Below are 24,667 nucleotides of genomic sequence, written 5' to 3'. Positions count from 1 at the left end.
TCCATTAGAAAGTGACATGGTTTGCTTACTAAGTTTCTGTTTAATTTGCATCTTAATGTCCTATCATTAGGATATAAGTACAGGCAAAGGGAATTGAGTAATTTAGAAATTCCCTCTGGGGATTTGGTAACTCAGGACTGTGAACTTGGAAAGCCGCAGCCTGGAAAAGTGGGTATCTGAGCAGATCCATTCCTGGAGAAGTGTTTTGGAGTGAACCCATCTGCTGCAGGTGCGGGAGTGTGTTGTAGCAACACGTGTGTTACATCTGAAGTCTGTGCTCACCAAGGTCAGTTTTCAGAGTCTCCCAGAAGCCCCTGGTGTTTTTGGTTTGGGTTTTTTCCTGCTTGTGTTTTGTGCCTACAGAGGTTTGTAGATAATGCCACAGCCGTTGCCTCTTGACAAGTGCGTTTTAATTCAGAACTATCTGTCTTTGCTTTGGGCACCTTAGGAGTGGAGTCATATAAGGAAAACTATGGAAGCCAAAGAGCCAGGAGTTTAAATCCTTCAACGAGATATGTGATATCTCTGAATGTCAGTGAGCTCTTATCTGGAAAATGGGTATAACAGTTAATTTGAAAAATTGTAGAAGCCTAAATGAGATAATATACTTAAAGTGCCTAATGCAGTACCTGCCTAAAAATATAACTGTTCCTTCCTTCTCTGTGAGTGCCTCGCTTGGTTTCAGAACTTCTCTAACTCCCAAATGAAGCTCTGTGGGGACCAAGTGCAGGGCTCCTGACCATCCAAAATGCATTTTTCCCTGGCCCACTTTCCAAAATGGCATTTGACTGCCTAGAATGGCTGCTTCTTGTAAATGGGTGAAGAGCATTAAATGATTTGTCCCAGTCTGTTCAGGAAAGACTTTGATCCAGCCCTCCTCTTCTCTTGCCAGAGCCGAGAGCCCCAGCTGTGTGTACATAACATGAGGGCTGAAAGTGCACTAGAGAGCATTTGGTCCACCCTCTCAGTGTCAAGATGAAGAAATCGAGGGTGGGAAGGATGAAGGGACATGTCCAAAGCCAGGTAGCCGCTCAGTTGCAGAATTAGGAGGAGAATTACTGGCTCCAATCTTTATGGAGATTTCATCATTTTCAAAGTACTTTCGTGTATTTTATTTTATTTGATCCTCACTACAACTTTGAGAAGACAGAGAAAGTATTATTATTCCCATTTTACAGATGAGCAAACTGAGATTCAAAAAGGAAGCAATTCTTTTCAAAAAGGAAGCAATTCTTAAGTCTCAAACCCAGGTCTCTGAACTCTAATGTCCTGTCCAGGCCCCAGCTCAGCTGCCAAGGCTTTCCTGATTAGCTCCAAAAAGTGTGTACGTCGTCCAAACCTGGGATGCCTTACATATCACTGGTCTCCCTTTAGTCAGGAAGGTCTCAGATAAATCCTTAAAGGCATAGAGACTCTGGGACAGAACACATGGGGGAACCTGACCCCAAGAAAAATCTGTTCATTCATTTGTTCATTCATGCAACAAATATTTACTGAGCTGCCCAATAGTCGAGGAATTGTGCTAGGTGATGCAGGAATATGGAGCTGAATCAAACATCATCTCTGCCCTCCAGGAGCTTACAATCTAGCAAAGGAGTTTACCATCTGTGAGCATTTATCTAAGAAAGATCCCTTCTCTTTTAAATAATAAAATAAAAATAAATAAAACTTCACTGTTTGAAATGTTTGGGTCCACCTTTGAGACTTAATAACTATAGTCTGGTGATCTTAAAAATTGAAAACTGAGGATCGTTCAGAGTCCCAAGGCTGAAATTCTGAGCATCACTTATTCCTGTATAAGAACTAAGATTGTAGATCAAGAAAGGCTGAGCAATTGCATTCAATCTGGACTGAAACCCTGAAGGTTAGTTTCTAAATATATATGTTTCGTTGTTGTCTCTTTTTCTAATTTGATTCTGGGAACAGGGAATCTAGTATTATGAGATGGTAATTAAATGAATTTTGGTTAATTGAGCTTTTACTGTATATATTTTACAAAGCAAAACGGTACTTGGCAAAAATCCATATTCATTCATTCAATAATCGTGAAGTTCTATTTGCCAAATACCATGAATCAGTCTTTAACCTCAAGGGGGTTCTAATCTAATTGATCACAGATGGCAAATATACAACATGAATGCTCCCACTTCTGCTGCTTCTGCTCATGACAGACAATACCAATTGTTCACAGAACTCTTTTGATGCATCTGGATCTGGTCTCAGAAATCTTTCTCATTACAAAGCTTCAGGTCACTACCAGTCCTTAAAACTTGCTTACTTGTTGAAACTTACTTGCCACCTCTGTGCTAAAGAAACACTTTCTGACTTAACAGAGCTGGAGAAAACAGTGGTTTATCCAATAAGGCCAGAACAAAAGACCAGACCGAGAAGAGTATAAATCCACTTCAAGTCACCCTTTTAGCTTTTCCATGTATTTAAATTATATTATATGGAAGAGAAACTTGTTTTGTTACATACTTGAAGCTTAGTTTTAATTGGTTCTATGTACAATTCAGTAATAGGGCAAATCAAAAATTTAAATCTCACTAACAGGTTTTAACTGTATGAAAACTACTAATGGATAGTCAAATTAAAAAAAGTTAAAGGAGGTATACATTTAGGGCTGCTGACAGTCTATTAGAATTTTAGTTTTACGAGTCGGTCTCTATAAATGTCTGGCTAAAGCACATTTACTTGTAAACACTCTGACAGTGCACCAAAGTGATGTGGATGGCAGACAGGATGCATTCAAGTAAGATTTCATTTTCCCTTTTCATCCAAAAGTTGCATTCTGGGATATCTTTTTTGTTGGATTTTAATTTTTGTCCTTCAAAGTGTTGTCAAGGTAGTGTTGGTCATGACAGAGGAATTAATTTAGACCAACCTTGATAATTAAGATTATTTATCCACTAACTGTAAATCCTGTTACCAAGAAAACAGAAGGTGAAAAGAGGTGATGTTTTGCACAGACCACAGATGAAGTGAACCAACTGTGGGACGCGTGTGCTGTGACTAGGCCCGTCACCACCCCGGCCTGCGTTAATGGAACCACGGGCACCAGAACAAGGGAATGAGATCTTCCCCAACTCTACATGCCATAGCAGTGGCATTTTGTCGAGCTCTAGGTATCCATGTTTTAAAACCTGGAGGCTGCTCTAGATGGTAAAAAAGCCTGGAAACCATGTCACAAGGACTGATGAGGGACGAGAGAGGCTCCATTCGGGTTTTGGCAGATTCAGGTTTTGTGGGGCCTAAAGTTTGTACAATTTTTTTTAGGGGGGATGTCTTCTTTAAGAAAAAGCATACAAGTAAATTACAAATACAAAATTAGATATGAATTTTAATATTTATTTTGAATGAAGAAATAGATGACAACAAATTACCGGGGCCTTGGAGATTCAGGTCACTTTTTTCTGAGAACTCTAGACAGTTTACCAGGAATATTTAAGTATAAATGCTTCCTGCTGGAAACCTGGCTTCCCTTCCCTTCCTAGGACCCTCTATAACTCTCAGCATCAGTGAGAGGCCCTGATGCCTGAGCTTTGATAGCTTCACAGTTAATGCACCTCTGGTTGTGTATGTGTATGCAGGGTGGGGAGGAAGCCTTCAGACACTGGTGGGTAAGATGCTAGTAGCTGTGGTCACCAGTTCAAGGACCCTGGATTTGCTTCTCTAATGTTCTTGGAGATAGAACTTGGGCCCAAGGTAGAAACTGCAGCTAGGTAGATTTGGGCAATGTTATAAGAACTCTAACAACAAGAACTATTCAACTGGAATGAAAAGAATTAGCTTCCTGGCCATGGGAGGAGGAAAAGCAGAAACAGAATCATCCCCTTTCAGAGTCCTGTAGCCTGGATCCCTTCATCAGGGGTAGAGTTTGGTTGGGAATTGGATCTCTAAAAGTCCTTCGAACTTCAAAGTTTTGTGTCATTCTATTATGATCATCTGTTCTTTTTGCCTGCCCTGTTCTCATTTATCCTTCTTTTGGAGACCCCAAATTTCTTTTGGGGGAAACTACCCCTCCCACTGTCAGCCAAGGTGGTTTGCCACATTGTGAGCTCACGCCGTCCTCCTCTTTAGCCCCAGGATAGACTTGTGTTCTAGTTCTGGCCACTATAACTAATCCAAGGAGGGACGTGACTCAAGTCAGTGTGATGAGAGTAGTCTCAGACTTTGGTGGTTCCACTAGGAATAGAACAGCTCTCTTTTGGCTGGAGTTGCTGAGCCAGAAGATGTGGACCTGAGAATTCCGGTGTGTTATGAGAGGTTCGGGGATTCCATCGGAGACGTAAAAGAAACTTTCCACTCCAAACAAATGGACTGAAGGTATATTTTATTATATAGAGGATAGTAAAGGCGATAGTCTGCAAACAGATCCGAATAGGTCAAATAATAAGAGGGAAAAAACACCAGCTCGACTGGAAAGGGAAAACATCCACATCGGCTGAGATAGCAGCAGATTCGAATAGGTCATATAATAAGAGGGAAAAACATCAGATCGATCGGAAAGGGAAACACCAGATCGACTGAAGGGAAATGACACAAATCAACCGGAAAGAGAAACACCAGGTTGACAGAAAAGAGAACACATCAGATCAATTACTTCACAATAAATCAGTTACTCACAACATTCACTCCCCACTGCCGGGAGAGTCCTGTCAATCGACATGGCTGGGCGGGAATCACACGTCCTGGGCAAGGTGTCCCTTCCACAGGTGGAACTCTCACCGGGTCTCAGTTTCCAGCAGTTTTTATACCATCAGTAATTTTCAGAGTAAGCAATTACAGATTTTGCAGAGCAAGCATTTAGTGTTCCCATGCACAAATGGTTATCAGTGGCGTACGTGCACTGAGCCCCACCCCCCCCACCCCCGCTATCGTCCCAGCCCAGTAGTTGTGTACGTGCATTGTTTACCTTGTTTATCGTCCCAGCCCTGCACAGATGGCCAGTCTGTCCCAGGCTGCGGCACCCGAAAGGCCTTGAAATTTTTACACATTGCAACTATCTCCATGGGAGAAGGGCCAGTTCCCACCATGCAGAAAGCAGCTTTTATATTTCTTTTTGTGCTGGTGGCTGTAGGTCAATGGAGCGGTCAAACATGGCTGCACTCATGTCAAGACACGGTGCTCATCTTGCCCTCTTGAGAGAGAAGCCACTGAAAAGGAAGCAGAGCTGAGAGATGGAGAGATGCTGGTGGTGTTTGGGCACCTGAGTTGAGCCATGCCTGAGGTTAGACCTCCTGGACATTCAGCTGCTAAATTCCCACTTTTCTCAGGCTGGTTTGAAGTGGACGTGACTCAGTGACTCACTAAGACCTAAAACCCATTCCTGAGACCTAACCCCACACCTTTTTTGGGTAAACACCTCCTAGCTCTTTTTTCCAAGGGGATTATGGATGGTCTCATTTATACTACTTTACATGTTTAAAGGTGTTATTTTGTTTGGTTGGTTTTGTTAGTCTTGTGAGTTTTTAGCCCACTTTTGGCATCAGACTGCTATTATAAATTAAGGTTCTGGTGTGCAGTTTTCACTCACATGACATCTATAATGGAGTTTCATATTTTTGGATGTAGGTAATCAAACTTTCCCACTTAGAAGACTTAGGTGATGTATGTGTTTACCTTTGGAAAGTATGCAGAGAATTTTGCTATGACAGGTATTCCAAGTCTTTTTCTTCTTGATCACTAATACAAGATTTATGTTCCCACTCACAGAATATGACAAGCTAATAAATTAGACTTGCTGACAACCCTTCAATAAAGGAGCTATTTTTCTACAGTTAACAGTCCTTTTTAGATATTAATAAGCTTACTTAGTGTTAATCATCTTGTCAGAGGCAAAACTGTCTCCTAAAGAATAAAAACTCTAACAAAGACTAACCATATTAAGAATGCTTTTTTTCTTATCACGATTCTTTAAGTGAAACACACACATGAAGTCAAAATACTATACGTGCAGTCCTTGCCTTGCATGGTCGTGCGAAAGTGTAAAAATGACTGAGCAAGCTGGAACCCTATAAATCATTCTTAATAACCATGAGAAAAATTATAATTGTCTTGTGACTTTTAAAAATTTTTGTCAAAACAATAAAATCCATCTTACTGTTGGTTATAAATGTAGAAGGAAATTTCAAAAATAGTAAAACTAATATTTATTTAGTACATTGTAATTTAGAAGACTAGAAACTTTGAGAATTAAACTGTTTATTTGTAAAAAACTAATCAAAAGTAGTTCGGACAGCGCTTCCCATCTTTTCATCGTATAACTTGTGACGTGGAGCCGGCATCTTTTCTATGCCTTGGTGAATCGTTATACTTCTTTCTAAGTTTGGAACTTCCAACATTTTATCCTTTACACTTTTAATGGTGTTAAATATCTCCAAAAGTTCCTGTAAGGTGAAGTTTTTTGCTGGCATCACTTCCTCTGGATTTCTTCATCCTTTTCATCATAAACAAAACAGGTGGAGTGTCTGTCAGATTCCTGCCTATAAATCAAGTCCCAGGACTCTAGCAGCATTGAGTAGACCTACTTAGGCTCCATACAGAGTCATTTTAAAACCCAGAGCCTGCAGCCAAGTCAGTGTTAGAAATGGTAGTGCTTTATGCATTTTCAACGTGTCGTCTTTAGATCGTGCTCTCATGTTCTCATCATTATTCTCTGATTTGGGCTTGGCAGAAATTGTCCCCATTTTAGAGATAAAGCAAATGAGGCCCAAAAGAATGAAATTATGGCAGCAATTGGCGGGATGCTCCTCAGCCCCATTTCCTCTTCTTGGGCCCAGAGCTAAACTACATTTCCCAGCCCCTTACAAATAGCCATGTGACTAGTTCTCATCAAATGAATGTGAGAGAGGGAATGTGTCGCTTAGGGGCTGGGACAGTTAAGAGAGGGTGAGACTTCTTGCATTCCTTCCTTCCTTCCTTTTCTACAGTGACCTTAGAGACTACCTGTGAGGACGGTGGAACCCCAGTGGGAAGGGCCTGGTTACCTGTGTCACCTCTTGTAGGAAATCCATCCAAGCTACAATGCAATGTGATATAAGTGACAAGTCCTTGTTTGTTGTGTTAAGCCACTGAGATTGTAGGGCTTTTTATTACAGCAGTTCATCTTCCCTGACTAATGCAGGGGTGACCAAGTGATCTGCTCAAAACCACACAGCTGGTCAGTAACAAAGGCAAGTCGTGAAAACAAGCCTCTCAAACCATGTGCTGTGTATAAAGGCTTGATCTAGTTGTTTAAGGAGTTGAACAGATCTGATGAAGAGGTGGTTGTGAGTGAGAGAGCAAAATCAAGATAGACCTTCCTTCTCTAAACCCACCCATCCTGAGCTCCTCATTGTGACTATTCTCAGAGGGTGGTGAATGTGCCCTTCGTATTTGGTTCACATCAAGAGATTTTAACTACAACTATATTGTAAAGTAGCAAAGATACTTACGGTCTGTTGGATTTCCTCTATCCATAGGAGGAAAGTGAGGCCTTTTTTTTTTTTAACCAGAAAATACAATACAAAGGGATTGAAGCCAACATATGATAGTAAACTTTGTTATTATACCCAGCCCGGCACAATCTTCAGGTTCACATCTCAACGATGCTTTTAGGAAGCACTTCCATGTGGATGGTGCATGTTTCATGGAGATCAGCCATGGGCTCCACGTCCTTTGGTGCAGTAGAGGAAGGAAAGGAAAAATGCCATTTCAGAAAGGAAGGGTCTGGTCATGAGAATACTGCCCTTCACCATTTTTAGTTTTCAAAGTCAGCTCTCGGTTTATACTGGGCCTTATAAACCTATGAAAATGAAAGAACTAATTCAACCAGGATATTCATTTCTCGCTGAAAACAAATAAGAAATTTGGAAAAGCTACATTAGTTAGCATGATCCAAATAGCATTAAATAAATGGTAGCTTCAGTGCAGTCAGATGTAGCTTTGGAAAAATGTCTATCTTATTTCCAAGGACTATGGCAGGTTGCACTACGGGAAAGTAGGTCTTTGAGAACATCATATTTATTGCTCGGCACTTAACTTGCTCGTGATCAGCATGATCAAGCATAAAGACAGGGCGCACGTAATCTCAAGCGATTCACCCTCTCTGGGAACTCTCCTTAATTGTCTGAAGTGTTGACAGATTGATAAAAATTGAAAAGTTTAGAGATGTTTTCCCAAATGCCATTTGTCAAAATGTTGCAAAGTTCTTCTTCTCCTCCATCCCCTGCTAGCTCTTTTTTTCCCATAATTTCAGCCCTGGAGCCAAAGTTGATGGTCAGCAACAGTAAGAATGTTTTAAAGAGTTGTCAAAAGTACTTTCAGAGGCATTAATAGTTAAGTCTGCTAAGTAAACAACCAACTTTTAATCATATCTTCAACCACTTTTTTCCAGTTTAAAAAATTTGTATGTATTAAATACATGCAAATATATATTTATGTCATGTATAAGGTATAAAGAACAACAGTGAAATGAACACCCATTCATAGAACATCACCACTGTCTCCAAAAACCCATGCCCGCTCCTACTGCCATCCACCTCCCTCTCCACAAAGGAAATCTTTATCCTAAATTTATCTTTATTATTCCCTATGTATCCCTAGATTTCATATGTATGTATCTCTAAATCATATAATTATATATTGTTTGATTTTGCACGTTTTTGAACTTATTATACAGTCTTCCGTCACTTAACGATGGGCATATGTTCTGAGAAATGCGTCATTAGGCAATTTCGTCATTGTGCAAACATCATAAAGTGTACTTACATGAGCTTAGATAGTATAGCCTACTACATACCTAAGCTATATGGCACTAATCTTATGGAACCACCATCGTATATGCGGTCTGTTGTTGACTGAAACATCATTATGCAGTGCATGACTGTAGATGTAATTATACTGTATGTATTCTTATGCTCTTTCCCCCCATTATGTTCCTGTGATTCAACCTGTGGATACCTGTAGCTACTGTATAGTTATGCATTGTATGAATTTACCATAATTTATTTATCCATCGTACTGTTGATGCATATTTGGGTAGTTTCTGTTCTTTTCTTCAGCATTATGGCTATAATCTCTCCTATATGTGTCTCAACTTGCATACATGCAAGAGATGCCCTAGAGCAGTGGATCTCAAACTTTAGTGTGCATTTGAATGGCCTGGAGCACCTCCAAAAATCCCCAGACTCTGTCCGCAAGGATTCTGATTAAGAATCCTTCTGAGATGGAGTCCAGGAATCTGTATCTCTACAGCCTCCCCAAAGATTCTGAAGCATGTGGTCCACCGACTTTCCCTTTGAGTATCACTGATTAGTGTACATTCCTAGGAGTAGAATGCCAGATCATAGGGTATGCATATCTTTAACTTTACTTTGAAATTTAAAATTGTCTTCTAAAGTGGGTATACCACTGATATTCCCACCAAAAGAGTGGAAGAGTTTCCATTGTCTCACATCCTTGCCAATATCTCAAAATTTTTTATATTTGCTAATTCTGTGAGTATAAAGTAGGATTTCACTGTGGTTTTTATTTGAATTTCTAATTATTTATGAAATTGGACATCTAGTCAGATTATTTCATTGGCCATTCTTGTGTCTTCTTTTCTGAAGTACTGTTCAAAACTCTTTCCTAATTTTCTGTTGAGTTATTCTTTTCTTATTGATTTATAGGAGAGATTTCTCCTATTAGTCCGAGATGTGACAGAAGAGAAGGCAGAAGAGATGAGGTGCGAGAAGGACTTGACCACCATTGCTGGCATTGAAGATGAAGGAGTCCATGAGCCAAAGAACGTGAAGTGGCCTCTAGAAGCTGAGAACAACCCTAGGTCAACAGGCAGCAAGGAAAAGGCGACTTCAGCCCTCCAACTGCGTGGAACTGAATTCTGCCAACAACCTTCATGAGGCAGGGAGCCGACTCTCCCCCGGAGCCGTCAGTAAGTAAAGCAGTCCTGGCACCTTGGTTCTAGCCTAGTAAGACCCATGTGGACTTCTGACCTATGAAACTGTGAGATAATAAATTTGTGTTGTTTTAAGCTACTAAGTTGGTGGTAATTTGTTATGGCAGCAATAGAAAACTAATACAAAATATATGTGTACTTTCCAGTTGGGTGCGATGTTTTATATTTATCCATTCGATGAAGTTTGTTAATTACATTTAGATCAGCTGTACCCTTACTCCTTATCTGTCTTACGAATAACTAAGAAAAGTAAAGGTGGATTTTTTTTCAGTTTCTCTTTGTAGCTCTGTCAATTTTTGCTTTACACGTTTTGAAGCCATGGTATTAAGTATCTAGTCATTAAGAATTGTTATAGTTGTTTATAATTATCATATTTTTAACCCACTCTGAAAATCTTTGTCATTTAACTGGATAGTTTAGTCTTTTAAATTTATTGAGGTTAGTGAGATATTTGGAAACATTATGCTCCTTATTTTGTATTTTTCATTTGTTCTTCCTATTCTACTTATCTTCTTTCTCCTTTCTTGCTTTTTTTTAGGTTTGTTCATGTTTCTCTTTCCCTCATTCTCTTTTTACTCTCTCCAAAGTTGGGAGTTTTATACTCTATTGCTATACTTTTACTACTACTTTAAACATTTTAATATAAGTAATTGATGTTTTTAAATACAAAATTAATATTTCTTCTTAAAACAATAAAAGTAACTTAGAACATTTTAATTCTGATCATCCCCATCCTAACTTATTTGCTATTTTATTTATATCTCATTTTTATCAATCCCACAAATTAGACAATTATTGTTTTATAAAGTAAATTTTCACTTAGTTCTATCTATATATTTATCAAGTTCTGTGCTTGTGTTTTCTCCTTGAATATCAAACTTTCATTTGGGATTGTTTTTCTTCTGCCTGAAGCATATCACTTAGAATATCCTTTTATGTTGGTATTTTGATGGAAAACTGTTTTTGCTTATCTGAAAGTATCTTTACTCATTTCCTGGAACATAATTTCATTGAATATAGAATTCTATTTTAACAATTATATTTTCCCTCTCAGGACATTAGATTATTCCATTGTCTTCTGCATTGTATTGTGGCTGTTGAAAAATTAGCTGTCAGTCTAAGAGCTATTCCTTTGCAGATAAACTTTTTTCCACAGCTGCTTTTAATATAATCTCATTTTCTTCAACTTTTTGAAATTTTATTTTGTTGTCTACATGTAAATTTCTTCTTATTTATCCTGCTTCAGATTCCTTAGGCTCTAGAAATTGACGGTTAGCCTCTTTTGTCAGTTCTGGAAATTTTTCATCCATTATCTTTTGAATCTCTCTTACCTTTCTTTCATCTCTTTCTGTAACCCTGATTAGACATAAGTAAGACATTTTCACTCTATGTTCCATATCACTTACCTTCTCTGTGATGTTTTCATCTCCTCAATTGTTTTGTTCAGTGTGACATTGTGAATAATTTCTTCAGCTCTGTCATTTCACTAGTTCTCTCTTTAGCTGTATCTAATCTAACCATTGAATTTTTATTCCAATTATTTGGTATTTATTTCTAGAAATTCCACTTGGTTCTTTTTTAAATCCACTTTATCATTTTTAAGATTCCATGTTCCTTATTTATATTAAATATATTGAAACATAATTATTTTTATTTTGAGTTTAAAATTCCAATATTCTCCTGATTGATATTTCTCTTAGCTGTCATCTATATCTCGTTTCTTTATTGATTATTATTATTATTATCATTATTTTAGTATGAACTCAGATTTCATGGATATTTTGATAGCCTTGGTTTAAAGTATGTTCCTCTACAGAGGGTTTAATGTTTGCTTCATCCAGGTGCCTTATACCATTTTAAACTAAATTTTTGGCTTAGCCTTTTTCAGAATGTTCTGAAAATGTAATTTGGGTTGCAAATCTGTATGTGGACTTATTCGTGGTTATGAAAGGTTTTGTTCCCCCTCTTCCCATTGTCAAGGTCAGGAAAGGCAATTTTCTTTAGTCTCCCTCTGCAGGTGTGTTTATTTCTAGTTCACTGTTTCTCTGATGATATAACTCTTTAGGATCCCAGATTTATGCTGAGATCTCCTATTAGACTCTCCATCTTGAGTGGGCTATTAGCTTTGTCTTCTGTCTCCCTTTTCCTCTGTAATAGTCAAAAAGGAAGCTCCCAGTGACCAGAATCCATCAGAAGCTCTCTAGAGTGAAAGCTGACCCCATTGCTCTATAGATTCTCACTTCTACTGCATTTGTGGCATCTGAGGATTCCCTACTTTATTTCCATCTCAACAACACATTTCTAAAGGAGTTTTTTATAATTTATCCAGGGAAATCTTCATAGGGTTTCTACTCCACCACATTGTTGGAAAGGAAATTCCTTCAAAATCAAATTATATTCATTCACCCACTGAAGGTTTATTGCTAAGCACCTGGCGTATAAAGAATAATAAGACCCAGTCCCTGCTTTAAACGAGATGACAGTCTTTGTGGCTGGGTTCTCTGGGATTTCTTCTTGGAATCTGCAACATGTTCTGTATTCAATTTATGTGAGAAAATATAATATAACCAGTATTCTCTCAAAAAAGAGTCTAAGAGCTACATAATAGGAATGCATGAATATTTGTTGAATGAATGCACAAATTAAATATTAATTGATTAATGAAATAAGTTGGTGTTAGTTGTGTTACACCAGAGTCTTTTTTTCCTGAGCCTAATGCAGTACAAAAAGTATAGAGGAGAAGGCTTACCCAAGAGACTGGAGGGTAGCCATCCTTACAACCCCCACAGCACTTCTGCTTTGTTTTGTTTTTCCCACTTAGGTTTTATTAATTGTCTGGGGCACAGTCCTAATGAGAACTGAGAGGCATCAGTACATAACATAAGGTGAACTGTTCCAGTTGGGTCTGATACATCACGTTCAGTGACAACTCTTTCCGTCTCCTCCTAATCACATCCTGATTCTCTTTTACACTTCTCTGCCGTGTGAAGATAAAGTCTAGTGACAGGCTGACATATTGTGGCATGGTGCAGGTTGAGGGGAAGATAAACCCTAGCATTTCTAACTCATGCTTAGAAATACAGGTAATAGTTAACTTCCATACAATTTCTTATCATGTGGAAACATTTTAAATTTAGTCTTGATGATTCTGATAGACAGGAGTTGTTGGGAAGGGCTGATGAATAATTAATCTAATACAATGGTAACCAGCAATATTAATATTTTATATCACTGTAAAGCCATGTAAAACCATCCTGTAGCTGGTGGGTAACTTGGGTTGGGCACAACTTGAAACACTTCTTCACTGAAACAAGAGATTCTTCTTTTATCTCAAATATAATTATCCATTTAAATGTCATGGGTCAATTTATTAAGATTTTATTCATCGGGGTGTAACCTTTATTAGGCTTTATTGCTACCAGAAATTATATCCTACACAAATACAATAGAGATTTAAATGTTCTGGAGAATGAGCTGACGGCTTCTGCCTTTATGATGTCGTTCAGTAATGGACCTTGACCAACAGAAAATTTGATAAGTATAAAATATTACTGCTTGATGCTAATTTGGTTCCTTTTTAATGACTGATAATCCTTGTCGATTTAGTGTGATTGTCACAATCCAGTACTGTTTCCCACCCCGGGTGCGATTGTAACAGGAGCCATTAAGTGTGTCTGCATAATAAAATTAGTCAGGGAAGCTATGTACATTGTTTCCAGGCCTTCAGATTTCCATTATAGTGGTGAGGCTTGTTGAAGTGAAAAGTCTGCCATCGGCTCAACCAAGTCCCTGGCTCCTCAGATGCTATGCAAAGGACTGATGATGATTGTATTAAGAAGTCTGTTCTTCGAGTTCTAGAAGATTCATCATATATAAATAGGAGCTGTAGATTTGGGGCTAGGAGAGATGATTTGGTCACTGATTTGCCTAACAAAGCTTTACACAGCTCCAAACCTTAAATACATAATCAGTCTTCACAGCTAAAATTTGAAAGGGGGAAGCTTCTCTTCGGTTTGGAGATTTATCGCTCCTTTGGAAGATTGCTGTATTAAAGGAGTTGGAATTACTTGACATCTTTGAAAATAATTTAAACGTATGATCTGATCCTCCTGCCCCCTTGTAGGGATGTATGGGGCTTGAGGGGAAGGCCAGGATAAGGACCTCATCACTATGTAAAGGCAGTGAAACAAGTAAGTGCCTCTGCCTCGTTGCCCTTCCTGTTCCCCCAGATTTTATGGGATCAAATTCAGATTCCTTTCTCCTAAAGCTGCTCTGATGTGAGTCCCCTGGGAACTACCTCCCTAGAGCCTGCCAGAAAAAAAGTAGAGACCATGTACCAAAGAAGGACCTGTTTTGCTTCTTAACTAATTAGCCCTCGTTTTAACAAGCCAGAAATTTATATTCTAAATGTTCAGAAAGTCTGGATTGAGAGCAAGAAGGTAATCGAATGTGAAGGCAACATCAGGACCTTCCTTGCAGAGGACTTGTTGATGATATTATTATGTGTGTTAGCTAAAGTTTTTTTGTTTATTAATCCCTTTGGAGTCATTAAAACTCGGGTTATTAGAAATGAGAGTGCTTGTTCAGCAACCAGTCATTTTTCAACACTAAGTGTTATAGTAAACCAACAGTTCATGGTTAAAAAAAGAAAAATAAATAAATTAAAAACAAACAAACAGAAAATATAATGTCTATATAGTGTCTATAATCATCTCTCTTCTGCAGGGTTGCTATTTGATCAGAGAATATTCAGCAAATCAGAAAATGAGGTTTGTTCCATGAAAGATTGTAGCGCAGTGGACTTGGCACCCTTTGTCCATCTGGAAGCTCCATTCCTCCCCTCTGGATTTCAGCCTCTTTCTCTCCCCTTTGTCTACCAGTTGTTGTCTCTCTAGACTAAGCCAAGAGCTTCTGCCCCCAGCCAGCTGCCTCTAGAAAGCAGCGGTGTTGCATAGTCTTTTTAAGAGTATTGTGGGAGGTAACCCAAGAGCAGCCCACCCCTTCTCCATCCCACTCAGAGATGGGCATTGGCAGGCCCGTGGGAGTGATGGCCACTTCTGTGAGGCTTGAAGAGGACACATTTTCCCAAGGCAAGAGTAACTTGCAAGGGCTGCCTTAATTTCCAAACAGCAGGTCTTTTCATCAGACTTCTTGTGATGGTGATAACAAAGGCTAGATTTTTCTTGAAACATAGCTTATCATTTTCCACCTTGATGCCTACAGCTATTCTCTAATTGCTTGTCTATCCTTCTCTAGGTTATAGGCTCCTTCAAGGGAATGTCTTGCTCTCTTTTATGTCCCTAGCTCCTAGTACAGTGCCTGACTATGAATAAGCATGCAATAAATATTTGTCCAATAATCAATTGCTTTCTCTGGCCTCTCTAACTATCTGAAACCTGCTCATCCTTAAAATCCCAAGTCAAGTCCTCCATAAAGACTTCTCAGATAATTTTACACTATAGCAGTCCCTCAGTATGCACAGCACTTACTATCTATATCACTCTTGGGGTAGTTGGTCAGGAAATTACTTATAGCATCTTTACTATTGGTGTTTTATATTGCAACTTAAAGTTTTATGGGGGTAGGTGTCTTACCTCTAACCAGATTGCAAAATTCTTGAGAATGCCATTATCATTTTGTGCTATAACAGTCTCTTAGACCAGTGCTTGGAACATTTTATATATTTAAAAATGTTAGCTATTAGCAATTGTTAGCAATTAACGATACCTAGCCCAACACCTCTTGTATAGTGAATGTGTACTGATTGTTGAATGGATTGATGATGGGAAATCTTATGAAGACACCATTCAGTATATGTCAACCATTGCCCACTACACATACATACACACACACCCACACCCACACACACACACACACATAAACTTACATACTTCTAGGGGATCTGCCCCACCTTCTGCCCTTAATACCTCATTAGTCATTTCTCAAAGTGACTTCACCCTTCTGGTCACGGCTTACCAGGCCAGAAATTGTCACCTAACCCTAGGTTAGGCCATTATTGGGCAAGTCTGTGATCAAAATGATGAATCAGAATAATCAGTCCTCTGTCATTCAATATGGAGAAACTAAGAATCCTAAGCGAGAGTCAGTCGGTACTAAAGCTGAAAAGATATTCAAGAAGTCACAGCATGTAGGGTGGACTAGAGTAGCCATGATGGGCCACATGCAAGCCAATGTGATGAGGGGGACAGAAACCCTAAGTGAGCAGAAAAAGCCAATCAGTACAAAGAGAAAAACTAAGCAAGGCTACATAAAGAAGTAGAGATGTCAAGACAGCCAGAAACAACATATCCCTTGGAATCTTTTCAGCTCTAGTTCCAGTTCCAATTCAGTTCATGCATCTCTTTATCAGAATTCCCTTTGACTACCTCACACTCATTAGGATGGCTACTATCCAAAAAAACACAGAAAATAAAAGGAGTTGGTGAGGATATGGAAAAATTGGGACCCTGGTGGGAGTGTAAAATAGTTCAGCCGCTGTGGGAAACAGTATGGCAGTTCCTCAGAAAATGAAACATAGAATTACCATATGATCCACCAATTCCACGTCTGTGTATACATGCAAAAGAAGTGAAAGCAAAGGAGAGATATTCGTACACCCATGTTCATAGCAGTATTATTCACAATAGCCAAAGGTGGAAGCAATTCAAGTGTCCATCCACAGATGAATGGATAAACAAAATGTGGTATATACATACAATGGAATATTAGTCTTCAAAAGGAAGGAAATTCTGACACATGCTACAACTGTGAAGACATTTTACTAGGTGAAATAGACCAGTCACAAAAGGACAAATACTGTATGATTACACTTTTGTGAAGTTCCTAGAGTAGTCAAATTCATAGAGACAGAAAGTAGAATAGTGGTTGCCAGGGGCTGAGGGAGTTATTATTTAATAGGTACAGAGTTTCAGTTGGGGAAGATGAAAAAGTTCTGGAGATGGATGGTGGTGATGGTTGCACAACAATGTCAATGTGATTAATGCCACTAAACTATATACTTAAAAATGGTTAAGATGGTACATTTTATCGTATGTGTGTTTTACCACAATAAAAAAAAAACTGATTTTAGGTAACTTGAGTTAGAACCAAACTAAAAAAGTACAATTTTGTAAATATACAACATCCATTTTCCTGAAGACAAGAACAGAGACTCGCTCAAGCATTACTCAAGTAATGTTGATGGAATGAGGGGATAGAAGGGGAGGATGTAGTGAGTAACTGAAAGGAGGATCCAGGAAGAGAAACGGTGATCTGAGTAGACCCTGATGGAGACAGGAAATGAACCCAAGGCAGCCTCAGCAGCGAGAGGTCAAGGATCTTCCCTCTGGCGCCTTGACGATACTTTCTCTCTGCTCTCACTTGGTCTCCGCCTTGGTGTGTCTGCTTGCCTCTTTCCCATTAGCTTTTACTCTATCTCAAAGCTTCTGCTTATTCATGCCTTCAGTTTTCTCATAACTTTGGCCCTTTGTGGTTCAGAATGGCCACTGGCCTTTCCCTCTCCCAGACTGTGGAAATAGAGCATTGTAAGCCCCAAATTCTTTAATTCCACCTTGGTTAAAATTATAGTAGAATCTATTTGCCATAGCTTTCAGTGCCCTTTAATAAAGTGCTTTAAGTGAAGAACTGGTTGACACAAGAGATTTTGAGAATGCAAAATACTAGGATAGCCATTATCTTTTGTGTAAAAAGATAAGGAAGAAGATTGGTCAATATTTACTCATTAATTCTCATAAAATTTAAGGTATATCCATACTGATTTTCTGTATTTTGTTGTTTTGTAAGTTTCGAACTACATTTTGTAACTAAGAAGACCAAAGGACTTGCCTTAATATTAAGAGATTTGCTGTAGTAGTTCTGAGGACCACTGACTTGTAACCTCGAAACTATAAATATTTGTTAGGGAAAACCACATTAATTAGAATGTTTGTTGTACAGAATCAGATTTGTTCACTTAAAGTTACAAACTATGTTTGCTCACCAAACCTGTGTAATTAACCACTGAACAAGACCTCATTCATTTAACTATAATTAATTCAACAAATATAAATGGCTGTGCAAATTTTTAGAGTTAGGAACATTTTTAAAGGCATTTGCCCTTGCAAAAGTTATTTTGCAAGTAAAATTAAAACTTGACTCTGGTAGACAGCCTTGTATAATGGTTCCCAATGATCCCCACTTCCCCTCACTTTGACTGTGGGCTGGACCTAGTGACTTGCTTCTAATGAATAGAATATGGCAAAAGTGAAAGATGTTGTAATGGAATTTTTTAATATGTCGACATGGCTCAGCTACAGTCCCCAGTTATTCAGTCAGACACTAATCTAGGTGTTACTCTGAAGGTATTAAATGTGATTAAAGTCCATAATCAGTTGACTTTAAGTAAGAGAGATTATCCTACATAATCTGGGTGGATGAGATTCAGTCAGTTGAAAGGCTTTAAGCAGAGCTGAGACTTCCCTAAAGAAGAAAAAATTCAGCCTGTGGACTGCAGCTCAGGCCACACCCAAGAGCTCCAGCCTGTCCTTCCTAATGTCCTGCCCTGCAGATCTTGCATAGCCAGCTCCCACAATCCCATAACCACTTCCTTGTGATGAATCTCTTAACAATATCTCCTACTAGTTTTGCTTCTCTGGTTGGACAGTGGCTGACACAGATGTCGCTTCAGAGATTAAGTTATAAGGACTGTGACTTTCATCTTGCTGGCACTCTCTCCCTGGCTCCTCTAGCCTGCTTGCTCTGATGCAGAGGGCCACCTGCAAGGAACTGAGGGAGGTCTCCAGCCAAGAGCCAGCAAGGAACTGAGGCCCTCAGTGCAATAGCTCATGAAGGACTGAATCCTGCCCACAACCATGTGAGTGAGTTTACAAGTGGATCCTGCCCCAGCAGAGCCTTGAGATCACTATGGCCTCAGCCAACTACTTGATTGTAGCCTCATGAGAGACCCTAAAGCAGAAGACCCAGCTAAGCCATGCCAGGAAACTGTGAGCTAAAGTAATGTTTAGCGTTGTTTAAAGCCACTAAGCTTGGGGGTAATTCGTTATGCTACAATAGACGACTAATACAGATTGACTCCACAAATTGATTTTAAAACATGGTGCAAAATCTCATTCTTCTAGATAAACTTTTAGCCACTGATTTACTTCACAATTCCCAATTCATTATTCTAAGATAGAAAATCTAATTGGTCCAACACATCTAAAGAGGGACTTAATAATAGGCCACCTAATAGACCCGTACATAGTCATTGGCTGTCTTTGGGTCAGGAGCCCATCCATGGTCCAATCAGCTGTGGCCAGGATGGGGAGTGTGCTTGGGATTTGGAGTTTTGTGATTTAACCAAAAGCTGATGTTTTGCAAAAGCTGTGGGTGAGACAGTTTCCCTGAGAAGAGTTGACAAGCATATCCAGAATCATAATTTACATGCTAAAGAAAGAGCCAGAATCACAGAACTCTAAATATATCCAGCCAATGGTGATATTCAAAATATTTAACTAACTGTATAGTAAGGGCACCAACCTTTCCAAATGGACTTGGCCACTCAGAATGGATGCCAACTGTATGCCATCCTGGTGCATGCAAATGAATATCAGCCCTGATGTAAGGCCCAAGCACCTTCACACACATTTATTTTCTTCGAGTATTTAGACACCGAAAGTGCTAAAAGAGCAGAACACAGGTCTGTTGAATGAACAAATTTACAACATCAAGAGAAGTGATAAATATCAAAAGACCAAGTTTCTCAGCCAGGGCCTCCCTTCCTTTCTCCTTGCAGGTAAACTTTCAAACCATGGAATATTTCACCAAGACTTGAAGAATCAGGACCAAGCTCTCGAAGTTCTCTAGTGAGTCTGAGTCTTCCTGACAGGGCATAGAGGTGACCTCTTTATCACGGTCAAGATTATTTAGTTGCTCATCCTTTCATGGTGTCCTTGGCATCTTTCAGAAATGGAACCCACACTGATGGACTCAGTATATGCAAAATTCCACTACCTAGCAAATAGCTGTGTTTTGTTCATTTTGTAGACAGGGACAGGGTTGTAGATTAGACTATTGTTTAGCAAATATTCACTTCCTCCCTCACTCCCAGGTTCCTGGGAGGAATGTATTTCCCTGCCCTTTTGATGCTGAGCATGGCCGTGCGGTTTGCTTTGGTCTCATGATAAGCAGAGTATACTGCCCTGTCTCTTGACTTGGGCTGGCTATCCATGTGATTTGCCTTGGGAATGGGGAGTTAGCTGAAGATATAAGACTTGAAACAAGGTTGCATTTCACCATAGGAAGAACATGCCTTGGGTAACGTCTTGCTTAAGGATGATGAGACGCACGGAGCAGACCTTGATCCAACCTACAGCTTTGTGATCTTTAATTTTATGTAACTTAACTGGGCTGAGGGATGCCCAGATCGCTGGTGAAACATTATTTCTGGGTATGTCTGTGAGAATGTTTCTGGAAGAGATTAGGATTTGAATCAGTAAACTGAGTAAAGAACATCCACCTCACCAATGTGGGTCAGCATCCTCCAATCTGTTGAGGACCCAAATAGAACAAAAAGGCAGAGAAAGGGCAGATTTGCTCTCTCTTCTTGATCTGGGATGTCCATCTTCTCCTGCCATTGGTCATCAGAGCTTCTGGTTCTCAGGCCTTACGACTCAGACTGAATTATACCACTGGCTTTCCTCATTCTCTAGCCTGCAAATAGCATATCACGAGACTTCTCGGCCTCCATAATCTCACGAGCCAATTCCCATAATAATTCTTTTCTTATATATCTATATATATTCTATTGGTTCTGTTTTCCTGGGGAACCCAACTAATACCAGCTTGGAGCCGGATCACCTGAAGCCCAAATGACCCAGGGACATCTGAGAAATAAAGGTTAAAAAAGAAAAAAAACAGTTGCCTTTTTAATTTGTTTTTTAATCAATGCTTGTCCAGACAAGATTTGTTCAGCCTTGGCTAGGTATATTCCTCCTGACTGTCACAAGGTTATTATCTTTTTGGCCGAGATGATGTATTCAACCGGTCTTGCAGTCTAACAGAGAAACTCCTCACAGATAAACAGGAGACAGTCACAAAGAAACCCCACACAGGCCCACAACGCACACCGAGCTTCAAGTAGCAGCTCCACAGATGTGCCCACAGAAGTTTAAGAGGCAGCTTAACAGATGTACAAAGCTGCAGATCAGAGGGGCTATAAAACAGTTAAACTTGCTTAAAGGCACAATGTGTCACCATCTAACAGTTACATGCATCCTAAGCCCCTCCAAGGAGGAACATGCGCGGGCCATGCTCCTGGCTGTCAGCATGCCAGGAAGATTATAAAAACGCCATGCTGTGAAATGTTGCCCTCCTGCCTGAGAAACTACTATTAAGCTGAGTATTTACTGCACCTATTCAGACAGGAGCGGCAGCCCAGAGTGCTACCTGTCTTCTGGTTGGATAAATTAGTTGCTGGTGTCACAAGATTATAGCTGCCTATTGTTCTGTCTGCTGAAGGTGGGAAGAGATGAAAGCCCCTGGACTGCCCTTGTAATGTTTCGTGTGAAATGCAGAAGGCAGCCTTTTTCTTACCAAGTTAATGGCAAAACAAGATCTGGACTGACTATATTCGAGTTTGGGGCATAATTAAAAAGACAACACATGGCAAAGAGGGGGAAAAAGGCATTTATTTATGGCGGTAGGGCATGTATAAGAGGAAAGGGAGAGCAAAAAAAAAATAGTCTGGGAAAATCAAATGTACCTGCCACAAAAGGTGAGCTCCCTGCACCACTATATAAATTGGTGCTGTAATCAGACCACAAATGCTCAGTAGTCAGTGTAGAAATGATCTTCAATTTGTTCAACTCCTCTCAAAATATTTTTTATATAAATTGTTTTGCCCTCACATTTCCATGATATATGGAGCTATGAACTCTAAATTAGTGTTAACAGAAATTGACAAGCTCTGCATTAAAAAATATCAGCCAGCCAGCCCTACAGGCTTAATTATGGAAGGAGAGTATGATGGGCGCAAAAATCCTGTTTCGAAATTTTACCACATGCAATATAAATAAAAGATTATCTCATCCACTAGCAACCTTCCAGATCAAAAGGAAAACAGGCAAGCGACTGTGCTGGCATTTATAATTATTTATCTTGCCTGAACGGTTTTGTTGTATTTTGACAAATCCAAAATCGGTAATTTTTTGTTGTGGTGCAGAAGGGGTAGTAACCCTACTTTGTGCCTCTAAGACACAGGTTCAGGAAATCATGGGATTTAAAATAACACACTTTAAATGGAGACAGGTTCCCACATATCAGATAAGACCATGTAAATGTGTCCAGCAGCAGACTTCTGTTGAGTACCTACTATGTGCACTCAATATACAGGTGTTTTTTTAAAAAGTTTTAAAGGGTTTATGTTCCTTGTATGTATTGAGCTTTGTGCTTATTTTGTCTTTCCTAAAACCAAGCTCTATTGTAGTGGTAATGGTTTCACATTGGATTTTTTTATGTCATGATCTCACCAACACACAAACCAGGAATGACCTTAGACCTCAGCCCTGATGCTCAGTCCCAATGCCCAAACACCAGTCTCCCAACGGGCTGCCATTAGAAATTCCTCCATGTCTTATTTGTCATTTTGGACATGGCATGCTGCCATATGATTAGGATGACCAGATGATCTGATTTACCCAGGATTTACTCCTATTGTCCAGCTTAACTATTAACAACCCTTAATAGTGTCCCAGTTTGGACAATAAATTGTATTTTACCCTACATATGATGTGCTTTTATTTCTATTAGACCTAGGAAGTACTGAATGAGTGAGTGTGTGAGTGAATGAAAATGTGTAGGCATGTAGATGGAGAGAGACTTAGATAATTAAAGCCAGCGCTTACAGATTTGCAGACTCAGTTCACCTCCTGAAGGATGCTGCCAAAGGGAAAATTGACTTGAGACAAAAACGACAACTCTTTCAGATTAGAGCTGAGTTTCTTAATCTCAAACTTCACGACATTTTGAGTCGGATAATTCTTTGTTGTGAGAGGCTGTCCTGTGCATTGTGGGATGTTTGCAAGTAGCCCTGGCCTCCAGCTACTAAAAGCTAGTAGCCCTTCCCACCAGCTGTGACAACCAAAAATATCTCCAGACATTGCCAAGTGTCCTCTGGGGGAAGGCAAAATCGCCCCTAGTTGAGAACCACTGGGTTAGAGAATGGGTACAAAAGATTTTCTAAAATTACTAAAGACAACGAAGGAGAGACAGACACATTGACGCATAAGAAGCGGCAGGGCGTTCTACAGCCACCCAATATCATGTACTTTCAAAGCCTAAAATGCACAATTTTATTTTAAATTTTAAAATGCACATAGCATATGCTACAGTGAGAACTCAAAGACAACTGAAGTTCTGGGTTTAACCTCCACTCATTTATTTTGCTTTGGGGTATTCATATTTAGTAATTGCTTCATTTGCTGATATGCTGATAGCCATGAACTCAATCAAATCATGTTGTTTGGTTGCTTTGTGTGTGTATTGCCAACCTTATAATATGGCATGATTTATGTCCCTTCTAAACTCGACTTGAATGAGAACTGAAGAGGGTTTGGAAAGTGTCCTCTTTCCCTCCCCATTCCTTCTGAATTTCTTCCTTCTTTTTTTTGGCATTTATACCTTTTGTTTATTAAAATCATTTATATTTTCCATAAAATAAGTGAAGGTACAAATAAAGTAAAGCATATTTCCTTCCAAATGAGGAAAATGCTAAATTATGTTATCAAATGGATGTGGCTAATTTATTTCAATCGATATAAAATACTGAAATTAGAAATAGGTTGTCTCTCTTAAAGAACTTTGTTTTAAAAAGAAAAAAAATTCTATAGGGTCAAATAATACTGCCTTATCCAATAATTTTTTTCACGCTCATACTAACCCGACAGATGTATATGAAAGTTTAAGTAGATTACTCCTGTTTAATCTTGAAAATATTTTAGGTTTATGTGAGACTTTAGATTTTTAGCTGTCAAAATTATCTTTAATCAATTCGTACACAGTAACAACGATTCACATCAAGAATGCTTGGCCAAATGCTCCTCTCTAATTTCTAAATGCTAACCCTTAAAGCGATTGTGGAAACATATTCAATTGTAGTGCGAAGATTCAGCCTAATAAATAGAGTGTTGAATAAACCACCTCACAGTGAGGGTTTTTACTCTTTCCTTTTGTGATTTTCCTGAAAAAACAAGCTTAAACAATATATTTACTCACATACTGTGCCCACTCAGTCCCTGATGATTTGAAAGAATTAGTGTCTTACTTCTTAGCAAAATGTATCTAGCATCGGCAAAATTTCATTTAGTTCTGCTATAGTGGTGTGTTGTGGACACAGGTATGAATAGAGCATGACCTCTGCTCTCCGGAAATTCACCTGTCCAACAAAAAAAAGCATGCATGGCATATATGCCACTTTAAATTTTCTAGTAGCCACATTAAAATAGTAAAAGTAAATAAGTGCAATTAATTTTGATAATATATTTGATTTAAACCAATATATCCAAAATATGTAATTAATATAAAAATTATTAATGAGATATTTCTGCATTCTTTTTTTCTTGTTCTAAGTCTTCAACATCCACTGTACATTTTACGCCTTCAGCACCTCTCAGTTTGGATTAGTACATTTCAAGTGCTCAGTAAGCCACATGTGGCTACTGGCTACTGTAT

The 24,667-nt window shown here is 39.0% G+C and overlaps 1 long non-coding RNA gene across 6 annotated transcripts in view; it reads left to right on the top strand.

Moving 5' to 3' along the window:
- LOC147917570 (uncharacterized) overlaps positions 1-24,667 on the top strand; it is a 115,401-nt gene that overhangs the window by 32,221 nt on the left and 58,513 nt on the right. For all 6 annotated transcript variants that reach the window (XR_015550931.1, XR_015550930.1, XR_015550929.1 and 3 more), the window contains one exon: positions 9,654-9,916. This is a non-coding gene — a long non-coding RNA (uncharacterized LOC147917570). The remainder of the gene's footprint in view (positions 1-9,653; positions 9,917-24,667) is intronic.

The sequence above is a fragment of the Ceratotherium simum genome, chromosome 3 (assembly GCF_057802395.1).
Source record: "Ceratotherium simum simum isolate JZ-2026a chromosome 3, ASM5780239v1, whole genome shotgun sequence".
Taxonomy (NCBI): Eukaryota; Metazoa; Chordata; class Mammalia; order Perissodactyla; family Rhinocerotidae; genus Ceratotherium; species Ceratotherium simum.
This window is presented reverse-complemented; position numbering and strand designations above follow the sequence as displayed.